Source organism: Meriones unguiculatus, chromosome 6 (genome assembly GCF_030254825.1).
Source record: "Meriones unguiculatus strain TT.TT164.6M chromosome 6, Bangor_MerUng_6.1, whole genome shotgun sequence".
Taxonomy (NCBI): Eukaryota; Metazoa; Chordata; class Mammalia; order Rodentia; family Muridae; genus Meriones; species Meriones unguiculatus.
In genome coordinates, this window is record NC_083354.1 from 30354565 (window position 1) to 30366610 (window position 12046).

The 12046-nt window shown below is 47.0% G+C and overlaps 1 protein-coding gene across 4 annotated transcripts in view; it reads left to right on the plus strand.

The window, feature by feature from the left end:
- The first annotated feature begins 2 nt into the window (after nucleotides 1-2).
- Nucleotides 3-12046, plus strand: part of Zdhhc3 (zinc finger DHHC-type palmitoyltransferase 3) — a 43793-nt gene continuing 31749 nt past the window's right edge. For 2 of the 4 annotated variants that reach the window (XM_021661180.2, XM_021661181.2), the window contains exon 1: nucleotides 3-144. The gene's annotated coding sequence lies outside the window, so the exon portion shown is untranslated. Of the gene's footprint in view, nucleotides 145-304; nucleotides 686-802; nucleotides 1161-12046 lie in introns of those variants that run through there. The other 2 variants (XM_060384999.1, XM_060384998.1) reach the window with 2 other exon arrangements.

Genomic DNA, 12046 nt, shown 5'->3' on the forward strand with positions numbered 1-12046 from the left:
CTCTCCTGCGCGCCGCCCCGGGTGAGGCCGAGTCCGGCGAGCCGCGGCGCCCGGTGCCCGAGCCATCGCGGACGCGGGAGGCTGGGCCCCGGGGCAGGGCCAGCAGCAGGCGGCGCGGGACTGCGAGCTGCCTCCAGATTGACGGTCAGTGCGGAGGGAAAGCCCAGAAGGAGGGGAGCGCGGGGCCCCGGGACTCGAGAAGCGCGTAACCTCGTGCGCCGGGGCCGGAGTCGAAGTCGCCGAGCGCGCGCACGTGAGACACCCAGGAAGGCGGAAGTCGTGTTGCCCATGGGGGACCGTCTGTCTTCTCAACCCCCTCTTAGTTGATCCCTAGGATGGCTGAGAAGAAGAGACCGTGGACCCCTTGTTAGGTCACCGTGGTCGGGAAGGGTCTGGACCAGGAGTGCGGCGCCAGCTTCTCAGTTTGCGCACCCATCCCCGCTCCAGGGATCGATCTTTCTCTGTCCTCTGTCCCCTCATCTCTTCCTCTCCTGCTGCTCATCATCCAGTTGTGACCCTTTGCAAGTTCTCGTTGCCTCCTGTGGTTGCTGGAGAGTAGGGAGAGCGTCTTGCGCTTCCGAATGCCTAGATGGAGGGCATGTCTGGCGGCGGTGGACAGCTGCCTGAAAGAGAGCCGACCCTGGGCAAACGTGGCGCTCGGGTGTCCAGAAAGGATGCCCGCAAGGTGAAGCTGGAGTCATCCTGGGAGCCCATTCAGGAAGAGAGATAGGCTAGGAACCGAATTAGCCAGGAGCTGTCTGGGAAGGGGAAGGGGACGACACCAGAGTTGGTTGAAACTTCACTTCCCTGGTGTTCAGTTTTTGAGAAAGTAACCCTTCACAGCTTACATGCTCGCCTTTAAACCCTATGTCTGCTTGGGAGGCAGACGTAGGCTGGTCTGCGTGAGTTCGAGGTCAGCCTGCTCTACATAGTGAGTTCAAGGACAACTAGAGCCACATAGGGAGATCTTGTCTCAAAGACACCCCCATACCCCCCAAAAGAATGTTTCTTTGCTTATGGCTTCACAGCTAACTAAACAAGTAAACAGAACTTCTGATCAAGGAATCTTCTGGGGCAGAAGGGAAGGCGCTTGTAAGCGTGACCACAGAACATGGTGCTCAGAGCTGGAATAACAGATTAATGGCCAGAGGGATTGCAAGGTGAGGCGAAAAAGTGACAGGAAGTGCCTGACGACATTCCTAGGTACCGAACCGTTAACTTTTGTGTATTTGTTTGCTTGTTTTTGTTTGTTTGTTTTGAGACAGGGTTTCTCTGTGTAGCTCTGGCAGTCCTGGATCACTTTGTAGACCAGGCTTGCTTCCAACTCACAGAGATCCACCTGCCTTTCCCTCCCAAGTGCTGGGATTAAAGGCATGTGCCACTGTCTTGCTGAAGAGTTAACTGTTGAGCCCTCAAATAGATAGTCTTTTCTTGATAGGCTGGACGTGAGTTTTCAGTATCCATACATAGTACTACAGGTGCTCCTGAGAGAAGGCTTCTTGCACTGTTGGACTTTGCTCTCTGGAGTAACTGGGAAAGGTGAAGCCGGAAGGGCTTTCTTCCTCCTGTGGAGGAACAGGTGCCACACTTGTACAGCACCTAGACTCCAACTCCATGCGACTGAACAGCTAGTTTCTATGTGAGGAACTGTGAAATGACAAGGGACTCCTGCCATTAGCTGAGGTATCTAGTGCTAGAGATTACTGGGAAAAGAGACTTTTAACAGTAAATGGTGGGAGAGGGGCTGAAGAGTGGAAGGACAGCAAATTGAAATGTCAGAAAAGCTACTGGAAGAAAGTTTGACTTGAATTTGACTGCCATGGAGTCATTTTCTTGGAAAAAAAAATCTTTCACCATCTCTTTAAAAATACACAATTGTGGCTGGGCCCTAGGTCCCCTCCCCAGCACCACACAGGCATACTCTGCCCCCTGACAGTTGACAACAGGTTCTTTGTGTCAGCATTATTTATTTGGTGACTAATTTTATGAGTGATATCTGGTACTAGTGTTGAAGGCCTAAGGACACATAAACAGTGGGGTTGGTATTCTCTGCTAGAACATTGGTACCATCCCCATTTACTCTCTGTGCTGCCAGATCATTTTCATCATACTCATTAAGTGCATTAGACGTCTTTAGAGCTCATCAGCTCATAGTTCCTTTTTAGTTGAAGCAATTCAAGGAAAATATTAGAACCAGAAAAAATCAACAGCCAGGAATGGCACGTTATGTTGTATTATACCAATTTGTTTTCTGTTGGTTTTGTTTTGCTTGTTTGTTTCATGCTGTTTTGTTGCAGTGATTTTTTTATAAAAACCTATTCTCTATTAATTTTCTGTGACATTGTGTGATGCTTATTGTGTGTCATTCAGTTCTCAAAATAGTTTTATGAGGGCAATTTTAAAGTTTGGGAAACTAAGGCACAGAAAGCCTAAGGGTCAGAGCAAAGTCACAGATCACATAACTGATAGGTGGCAGAGGCAGGATTTGAGTGGAGCCATTGCGGCTCCCAAACCTGCACTCCTGTCACCTCCTATGGCCTCTCAGAAACTCCCATGTATCTACCAGGGGACCTACTGCAGATGCCATGTTTGTTGTGGGGCTGGTGGCTGTTCTGTAAACTACTTCTCAATTTCAATTAATCAATCAATTTTTGATGATGGTGCCTGAGGCTCAGGAATCCTGGGCAAACATTCTTTCATTGAGTTATATCCCTAGGCCACAGGATTAATTTCAAAAGCAAAAGTTCTGGAACGAGCTCACTTCTCTTTAATCCTCTTTATAGAGGAAATGAAAAGTATTGTTGGTAAGTCCTATGCCTGCTTTAGTTCACCTCAGCAGATAAAGGAAAGCTAAAACTCCAAGGAGCTAAAGACAGAGCCCTCCAGAGCAGAATCTGGTAGATCTAGAATGGAGGGAAGGGTTGAGTGTGCATGCCTAGAGAGGCAAACGTTCCAGAAGTGCCCTAATGCCCTCGAGTGCCTGAAGTTCCCATGGACCTAAAGACATGAAGAATTAGGCACTTGTTTAAAAGTTTAGTATTTGTATTAGCTGAGTAGTCCAGGCCCTTGAGCTAGTGCATAAACCAGTTAGTAAAATGAAGTGCTTAATTGAGCCGGGTGGTAATTAGGGCTGTAACAAGGTGCTAATTGTGCAAGTCAAGCACCAAGTACAAGAGGGAAAGAGCTGCTGCTAACAGCAATAACATTCTATAAGGCAGAAGTAAATGTGTGCCACCCACCCCTGGCTCAGAAAGCATAAGAGCCAGTTAGCAGGAGAGCCCGGGGCAGTGCTGTGAACTCCGAGAAACCCAGGTAGGGGGTATTTCCTAAAGATCTCTTTCCTTTTCATAGTTTGTGGTCATCTTGCCTGGGCCTTGTATGAACACTAGATAGAAACAGCCTTTCATGATCTAACCGTGAGTCTGTATGTCTTATGTTAGATCTTGTGATTTGGAACTGTAGTGGTAGAAAAATTGCTAACAGTACTCTTGTGATTTGGAACTGTAGTGGTAGAAAAATTGCTAACAGCCATATTCCTCGTTAGAGGAGGGGTCTGCCATGTGTCATTTTAAGAGGCTAGCCTGCCTCAGTTTCGTAAGGTTGAATGTGAGAGAATGAGTCACAGATCCCAGTTTCCGGGTAAAGAATGCACCACTGTGCTCAGAGACTGAGGTGTGAACTCAGGGTAGTGCCTCATTATTGACCCAGAAGGAAAAGGAGGTTGACACCATGCTCCCTCGAGTTACACTTTTGAAAATCTGTTTGCTTTTCTCTGGGGAAATTTCCTGAGACACTGAGTCAGGTCTTTCCCGGCTGTCAATGTGAAGGTGGGAAAGCTAGAGGCAAATATTCTTGCTTTCGTCATCCTAGCACCGCAGAAGAAATAGGAAATCATAGTTTTGTAGTCTCCTGAACTGTGGCCTTCAGGATGCACAAACACTTGATGGAAGTCTTTGGATTTTGTTCACTGCCTGTTTCTCAGTCAGGGGCTATGGGAACACCTTTGGGTGAGTTCAGTTTCTTACTTTATCCAATTAAGTCTAGTACTCAGCCACAGTCCTGATATAGTAAGTCTTGACCTTGGCACGTAAAATCTTGTTTCCAGACCAAGTCAGTACAGAATCCAGAAAGACGGGTTAGTCAGGGAGATAAGAATCGGTGGCGAACAGATTCCTCGCTGCCTTTCTTGTGCTGTGACTGACAGCGCTTTGCTGCTCACTTGCTTTGTGTCCGTAACCTTCCAGCCTCTCTTTTCCACAAACTAGTTTCTTGCTGTAAAACTCAGACTAACTCTGGATGTACAAAGACTTAAGTATTGCCTGCACAGCTCAGCGGATAAAAGTGCCAGCACCAAGCCTGACTACTTGAGTTTGACCTCCAGAACCCACATGATGGAAGAGAAAAGTGGCTCCCACAAGTTGTCCTTTGACCTTTACAAGTCATGCAGTGTACACACGCACACGCACACACACACACACACAATATATGAAAAATGAAGAAGTAAACCCTAAGCAGACAGAGCCCTGTGAGTTCAGGGCCAGCCTGACATACTCAGTGAGTTCCAGGTGAGGTCAGACTGTATAGTGAGACCCTGTCTCAAAATAAATAAATACTGAAGAAAAAAAAAGGCTTAAAATGGTGTTTTACTTGGAGTGTTGGTTTTTGAGCCAGGATCTCTCTGTAGCTCTGGATATCCTGTGCTCTATGGACCAGGCTGGCCTCAGGCTCACAGAGATCTGCCTATTTCTGCCTACTGAGTGGTGAGGTTAAAGCACCACACCAGCTTAACTGGGTTTTTACAGACTTCTCACATTTATCATTTTGTAATATTTGATGCGGGTTTTGTTGTTGTTGTTAAATATTTATGTGTTGTGTATATGAGTGTTTTATCTGCATGTATGCCTGCATGACAGAACAGAACCATCAAATCTCATTATAGATGGTTGTGAGCCATCATGTGGTTGCTGGGGTTTGAACTCAGGACTTCTGGAAGAGAAGTCTTAACCGCTGGACCATCTCTCCAGCCCCTGTTGTTGTTTCTTAGGCTATTTGACACAGTCTCGTGTAGCTTAGGATGATCTTGACCTTCTGATCCTTTGGCCTGTATCTCTCAAATGCTCAGATTTCAGGCCTGAGCCACCACACATGGGTGCTGGGGTTTGAACCTAAGGCTTTGTGGATGCTGGGCAAACACCCTAACAACTAAGCTACACCCCAACCTCTATTTAATGTAATTTGATAATGCCGTTTACACTTGTAAAACTAAAAATGCTTGGGAAAACTAACAGACAATTACTGGTGGGTTTCTTTTGACTGTTAGTGAAGGAGAGGGGAGGAGAGCTAAGCCTTTGGTTACCAAAAAGAGAAAAGAAAAGAAAGAAGCTAAGAAGCTGTTGAATTTGGCCCCAGCAACAGAGGGTCTCAGGGTCTAATTCTTGCGAGGACCTTTGCAGTTAGTTTCATCTGTACTCCCTCCCACCATTGGAAATTCTAGCACTAGGGAGGCTGAGGCAGGAGGATTGCAGGAGTTGGAAACCAGCCTAGCTGTCTCACATTCCCCGTGAAGAGCCTCTCTTACGTTCTCTTGCACATGCCTGGTATAAAGGAAACAGAGAAATAAAAGCCAGATTCTCCCTTGAAGGCTAGTGCATTAGAAAAACTAGTATTTTTGATCTTTGCAAGCTTCTGCTTTTAGTCCTTACAAAAGTCAGGCCTTTGCTTGGGTGATGTCACAGTAGCTGTATGTCTGCACATGGCACAGTGTGAGGCCAGGTGCCATCCTCAGCACCCTCAGGTGGGAAAATGTGCTTGGTTGTGCTTTGCCTACCATGGTGGGCTTTAAAACCTGTGTGCAGACACTGGCCCCAGGAAGGCATTCCCAGCAGATTGTAGGGATTCAGTCTTAGGCTGACTGCTGGCATGAGTGTCATGGCCTTCCCTCCTCCTAGTCTGTTAGAGCAGCCTTAGTCCTCTAGAGGATGGCTTGGTGTTCCTCCAGGGTTCCGCATCAGTCCAGCATGCCCTTGTTCAAGTCAGTGACTATGGACACTGCTGCATGGGACCAGCCCACCAGTAGCACCTGCTCTTCATAAGCATGTGAGGGTAGGATGGCCAAACTGTAAGTAACCCAGGGCCTTGATGCCAGTATTGATGTCCCTTCCCCTTGGCTGTGGTGAGTGGTTAACAGCAGGTTTGATTGTGGATCCTGTCTCTGCTGCACCCTGGAGGTGTGAACTCAGCCAGAATTCTCTGTGCTTCGATTTCCTCATCTCTCAAGGAAAGAGCAAAGGGGAGCTTACTGCCTACCAGATAGAATATGGCTGAGGATGAGGCAGCCTAGTGCCTGGCGGTTAGTTAACATCTGGTAACAATTGAAGAGTCCTAGCCCCATCTTTGTCACACACACCCCTCCGCCCCTGTTTAGCAAGAGTTAGGCCTTTCAGAAGCTGCCCTGAGAGGCAAGACACAGTTCGTTGTCAGTGAGACTGCACACTCTTTATAAAGGCGTTTCAGGCTGAGGTCCTCTCGCCCATTGGTCCGTATTCTCATGCAGCTAGATCAGGGACTTACCTGTTGTCAGTAGGAAGATTTTCTTTCTGCATTACAGACTGCCTACAGGGGGTGGCTTCAGGGCAGTGGCCTAGGAGCCAGTCCAGCAGCTCGCAACAGGTACTCTTGGCCATTCTCACAGAATGAGTTACCCTTCTCTCTGGTCATTTCATAGATACCCCAAGAAACCCCTTGAGTTTCACTCGTGGACTTTGAACAGGCTGACCCACGTTTGGAAGAGGCCGGCTAGTCTCACAGTGGGTTTCCAGGAGGAAACATGTACATTTCAGAATGTAAATATAAATGTAAAATGGCTTCTAGAGGAAGGAATTCTTTATTAGTGTTTTGTTTTGTTGCTTTGCTTTTATTTGTTGTTGTTTTTGGGTGAAGACAGGTGTTGAGTCCCAGGAAAGAAACATTTGGCTAGAAATAAAGGCAGGGTATGGTGGGGCACACCTTCAAGTTTTAACACACAGAGGCAGAGGCAGGTGGAGCTTGTGAGTTCAAGGCCAGTCTGTTCTACATAGTGGCTTCAGGCCAGCCAGAAACGTGTCAAAAACAACAGAAAGAAAATGCCCAGTTTTGAAGCAGGACAGGAAACTTGGCTTACCATTTTCTGGGTTTTGGTGAACTTTAATATAGACAAGGTTTGGAGTGCAGATATGATATTTACTTTTTTCCCTTTTTTTTAAACATTAGTTGAGGGTTGAGTGTGTCAGGCAGAGGGGGAAGCCATGCTGACAGAGGAACAACAACGCAGGAAACAACCAGCAGCCAAGCCTGAGGAGCTCTGGACAAGAGTTCCCATAAGGCAAAATAGCCAGTTTTGTCTGCCTGAACAAGCCTTCTCTGGCAGGCCACGAGGCTGCAGATAAGGTGCCTTTGCTCTGGCAGGCTCTAGCCACACCCTTGCCTTTGTGGAAAAGTTTAGTGATTCATTCTGTTATTTTAATGAAATGTTTCAAACATAGTAATTCATTGTTCATTACTGGATTTTGGGAGTCTCAGAAAATGTGTATGTGTTTCACAGTCATTTGGGATCCTTATACAAAGTTAGGTTAAGTGTAGCTCAGATAAGTGAATGTTCTGCTTGCCTGACTGATTCTTTTTTAATTTTATTTGTTCATTTCTGTTAGTGCATGTATATGTGTCTGTACCTGATGTGGGTGCTGGGACTCAAATCCAGCTCCTCCTGCAAGGGCAGGAAATACCCTTAACCACTGAACCATCTCTCCACCTTACCTTCCCCCAACACCCATTCATTTCTAAAACTCCTAGGACCTGGGCGGTTCACATACCTTTGAAGCTGCTAGGTCAGCTTGTGAATAAATGCTTTTGTAGAAATTGTTGATCGACTCTAACGTGGCTTAAAAGAGTCCAATACCAAAAACAGTTCCATTAAACCATGGAGGTTGATGTTAATTTTCTATACACATTTCAAGAAAGATACGAAAAGATGCTACACTGTTTGAGATGACATTTTAAGTGACTGTGAGGACAAAAAGTCACTCAACTATGATAGAAACTAGTTGAAACAGGAATTAAATGTTTAGGATGAGCTTGAGGGGAATGGCAGCCAAGCCCTGTCCTCCTCACAGCATCTATCAAGATGCTAGGTTTACTGGGCCTAGCCTAGAACTCCCATTGTAGGAGTTCCTGCAGCTTGTTAATGTGCATACTTGGATGAAACAGATTTATCTCTCTGGTTTCTACCTGAAGGGACCTAAAATGGCTTAATCATTAGAGTTGTTGTTGCATGTATATTCAGATGACCATTGTCTTTAAGACTAGGGAGAATAATTACTGGAGATGTAAGTTGGCGTAACCAGCTTGGCTCATTGTCTTTTGCTGCTAAGTGTTACTTTACACAGCCTCAAATCCACTTTCACGCTGTTCAGGAATGCGCCTGTGGGTGGAAGAACTGGAGTGGGTGTAATGTTTTAGAAACAAAATCTTCACACAGTGATTTTAAAGGGATTCTGAGAATTTGATATGAGACCTGTCTGAAGTATTCTCTGGCTTGAGGAGGGGATCTTGCCCTTCGAGGAGAACAAATGAAGTAGGACAGGACCAGGGGTACTTGCTGGGATGAAAATAGTAGCATGTAGGGTTTTTGTACTTGTTATTTAACTATAACATTTTTATTAATGCATTGAGAATTTCATACATGCTTACAGTGCATTTTGAGAATTTGTGTGTTTTATATGATGGCTATGCTTTGACTTCTGTTCCTAAAGCATGGACTGGCTAGGGGTTTTTTGTTTTTGTTTTTGTTTTAGGCCAAGTAGTAGACTGATGAGGATTTGCCCTCATCCAGCAAATGATCCCTCACTGTAGCTGGGTCCTGCCCAGCCTGAGTAGTGGGTATCAGTGGGCGGGACCTATGAGCCCGACCCTCACACAGCTGTTGGCAGCCCTGAGCTGCCATCTGTGAACAGATGGACAACACCTCAGGAAGCAACCAGGAGTCAAACCTGAGGCGCTCTGGACAACAGGGTCCACTTCATACAGTGCCTTTGTGTCTGTCTATCTGTGCTTCTGCCCGTCTGAAATAGAAAGGCATGCTTGCAACCAGGCCCAGCCAAACCTGTGCTGTATACCTGGCTCTGCACCAGAAGAAGGTGTTTGGTTTGGGTTTCTTACAAAGCACCAATTTCAAATATTTTAGCTTTGGTTTATAAGCCTTCAAGAAGGACATTTTTTAAAGGCCAGCCATAGCTTCAGAGGAACAGTCTCCTCTAGGGTCCCCTCCTAGTCCCTTTACCCCTCTCCTTGTCTGAAGTCTCCTCTCTTCATTCAGCTCAACTCAGCAGGATTTTGAACGAGCAGGCACCATGTGCCTTATTTCCTTACATTTTTTTTTCTCTCTCTCTCTCATGTGCAGACACACACACACACACACCTCACAGTAGATTCTGATGTGTATCCGACCATCAAGACTGTTTGCAAGCTTTGAGCAGAAAGTGCTTGCTGCTCTTCCAGGGGTCCTGACTGTTTCCCAGGCATCTCACAGTTGGCTGTAATTCCAGCTCCAAGAGAACTAGTGCCCTCTCCTTCCTCCTCAGGCAGGGCATGCACATACCTACGTACCCACACATGTAAGCCCCAGCACTCCCAAACACCTTCTTCTCTGTGAATCCGTTGTCTCTGACTTCTTGCCAAAGGCTTTGTTCCTCTGCCTTTCTGGGTGTTGGGCATTCTTCTGCAGGTGAGAACTATTAGTTTCAACTAATTCCTAACACTTGGAAGGGAGCTCCTTTTGATGCAATAAAATAGCTCAAAAAGTACTATAATTAAGATTAGGAAAAAGATTGTTTTTCTCATCCTTCAGTGAAAAACTGGTAGCCACTTAGAGGAACAGAAAACCTGGTATCACCAAAATAGGACTAGAGCCTGTTGCCCTAGTGCCCTCCTGGGTACCTTGGCTTCTGGACTTAGCCATCTCATCTGCCTCATCTGCCAACAGCTAGAGAGGCCTTGCCATAGGATGTCATGGTCCCTCCCAACTCCTCCCAACATGTGTGTGCACCGCCTAGATGCCAAATCTCCAGGCCCTCCCCAGCTCTTTACTCCTCATACTGCACTCTTCTTGAGTCCTCCCTGAGCAAGTCTGCACATCACACACTGTGTGTGGGGTTCTGCTTGGTGCAGTTTTGACGCTGCTTGCACCACGTTGCATTGCTTGTTAGTCACCTGTTTGGCATCTTCAGTCTCTCAAAAACTTTGAATTTGAGCACATAACAGCCAGGCTGCAGAGTGCAGTAAAATAGGACTTGTAAGTTAGCAGAAGAAAACAAATGAGCCCAGTCTTCCCAGATTGGAGAGGAGGGAGCCAGGCAGGGCTGTACGCACATTCCTGCCCTCACATCCCAGAGGAGTTGGCAGAGGCATACTAGACAATCCTTTGCACATGGTGCCTGCTTGTTCAAAATCCTGCTGAGTTGAGCTGAATGAAGAGAGGAGACTTCAGACAAGGAGAGGGGTAAAGGGACTAGGAGGGGACCCTAGAGGAGACTGTTCCTCTGAAGCTATGGCTGGCCTTTAAGAAGTGCTGTTGGGGAAGGGGCTTCTCCTGGGCCTTCCCTAGCCTTAGCACCCGGCTTTACCTGCCTCCTTGGAAGCCAGTGAGGGGAGGTAGAGCTTGGCAGAGCTGCTGTTGAGCTGTAAGGTTAGTCTGAATAAGAAAGAAGGGTCTTCGTCCGCCCCCGTTGTTGGAGGAAGGCTGAAGGGAACACCTGCACCTCTTCTCACATTGGTTCCCTCCGAGGCAGAGTTAGGGTTGCCACAGTTTAGCTGGTTAGCGGAAGGAACAGTCCTTACCAGAGCTACTCCAGGGATTAGGCAACCTTGCTTGCACTCTTGGGATATTGTAAAGCTTGGGTGCGGGGAAGAAAACTACCCTCAGCATGGCACTGGCCTGTGGCTCTGCCAGGTGGGCCTTTTCGTGATCTTTCTCATCCAGCAGGCTCTTGTTCCCAGCAAAGGGGCTGGAAAATAGCTTCTCCTATACACTATTTGGTTCCAGATCACTCATAGGTAGAACATTCTGGTTTCTTGCATAAATTTTAGTCCACCTACTTCATGATCCTACTCAGTCTACATGTTCTCACCTGAAAAGAAGCAGACCAGGCTCCCAGAGGTGGCCCTGGGTTTACAAAGCTTACTGTTTACTAGTGAGCACATGGATTGAGGGCTGCTTGGTGTGGAGTGAGAGGTTGCGTGTTCCCTGAAGCAATCTTACACCCCAAGTAAGCACTCATCATTTACAGGGACTCTAGTAAGAGCTTTACCAGCCTTGCCAGCCTTCACAAGGAAGCAGACAGCGCTGCGTAGATGCAGAAGTGACCGTGGTTAGTTACAGAACAGGAAGACAGCCACACAGAGACTCGGGAAACACAATGCTCAGGCCATGCAGACGTTTGGGTGTTCCTGGGGTAAATACATTGTTCTGGAGGAAATGGGTGGTTGTTGTGCTGCCACCAGGCCAGGAGTCGCGTCCAGCGCGCGCCCATCTCCTCTTCACTCTTAAATTTCACTTTAAGATTTCCATCTAACCATGCAAGTGACTGACAAGTTTCTAGTTTGAAACAAGTCCCACTTAGCTGGGTATGGTGGTCCATCCATTTTACCCAGGGGCAGGTGGATCTCTGTGTGTTCAGGCTATCCAAGGCTACAAAGCCAGATTCTATCTCAACCCCCAACCCGGCCTCCAGAAAGGGGAGGAGAGAAGTCCCAGTTGCTTGGGAGACTTTGCTTGTGTAGAAGGGCTTATTCCTTAGTAAAACAATGTGCAAAACTTCAGTGTCCTTGACACCGTTGCTACAGATACAACTGAGAATGAACAGCTGCTGAAGGGCAGAAAGAAGCTAACTAGCTAAACTGGAAGTTTATTTGTAGTGATCTCTTACTTAATGAGAACGACAGCCTTGTGGTAGCTGGAACACTAGCGTAGATGAGAGGGGGCTGTGCTGTCAGGGCACTGGAGAGTTTTGTAACT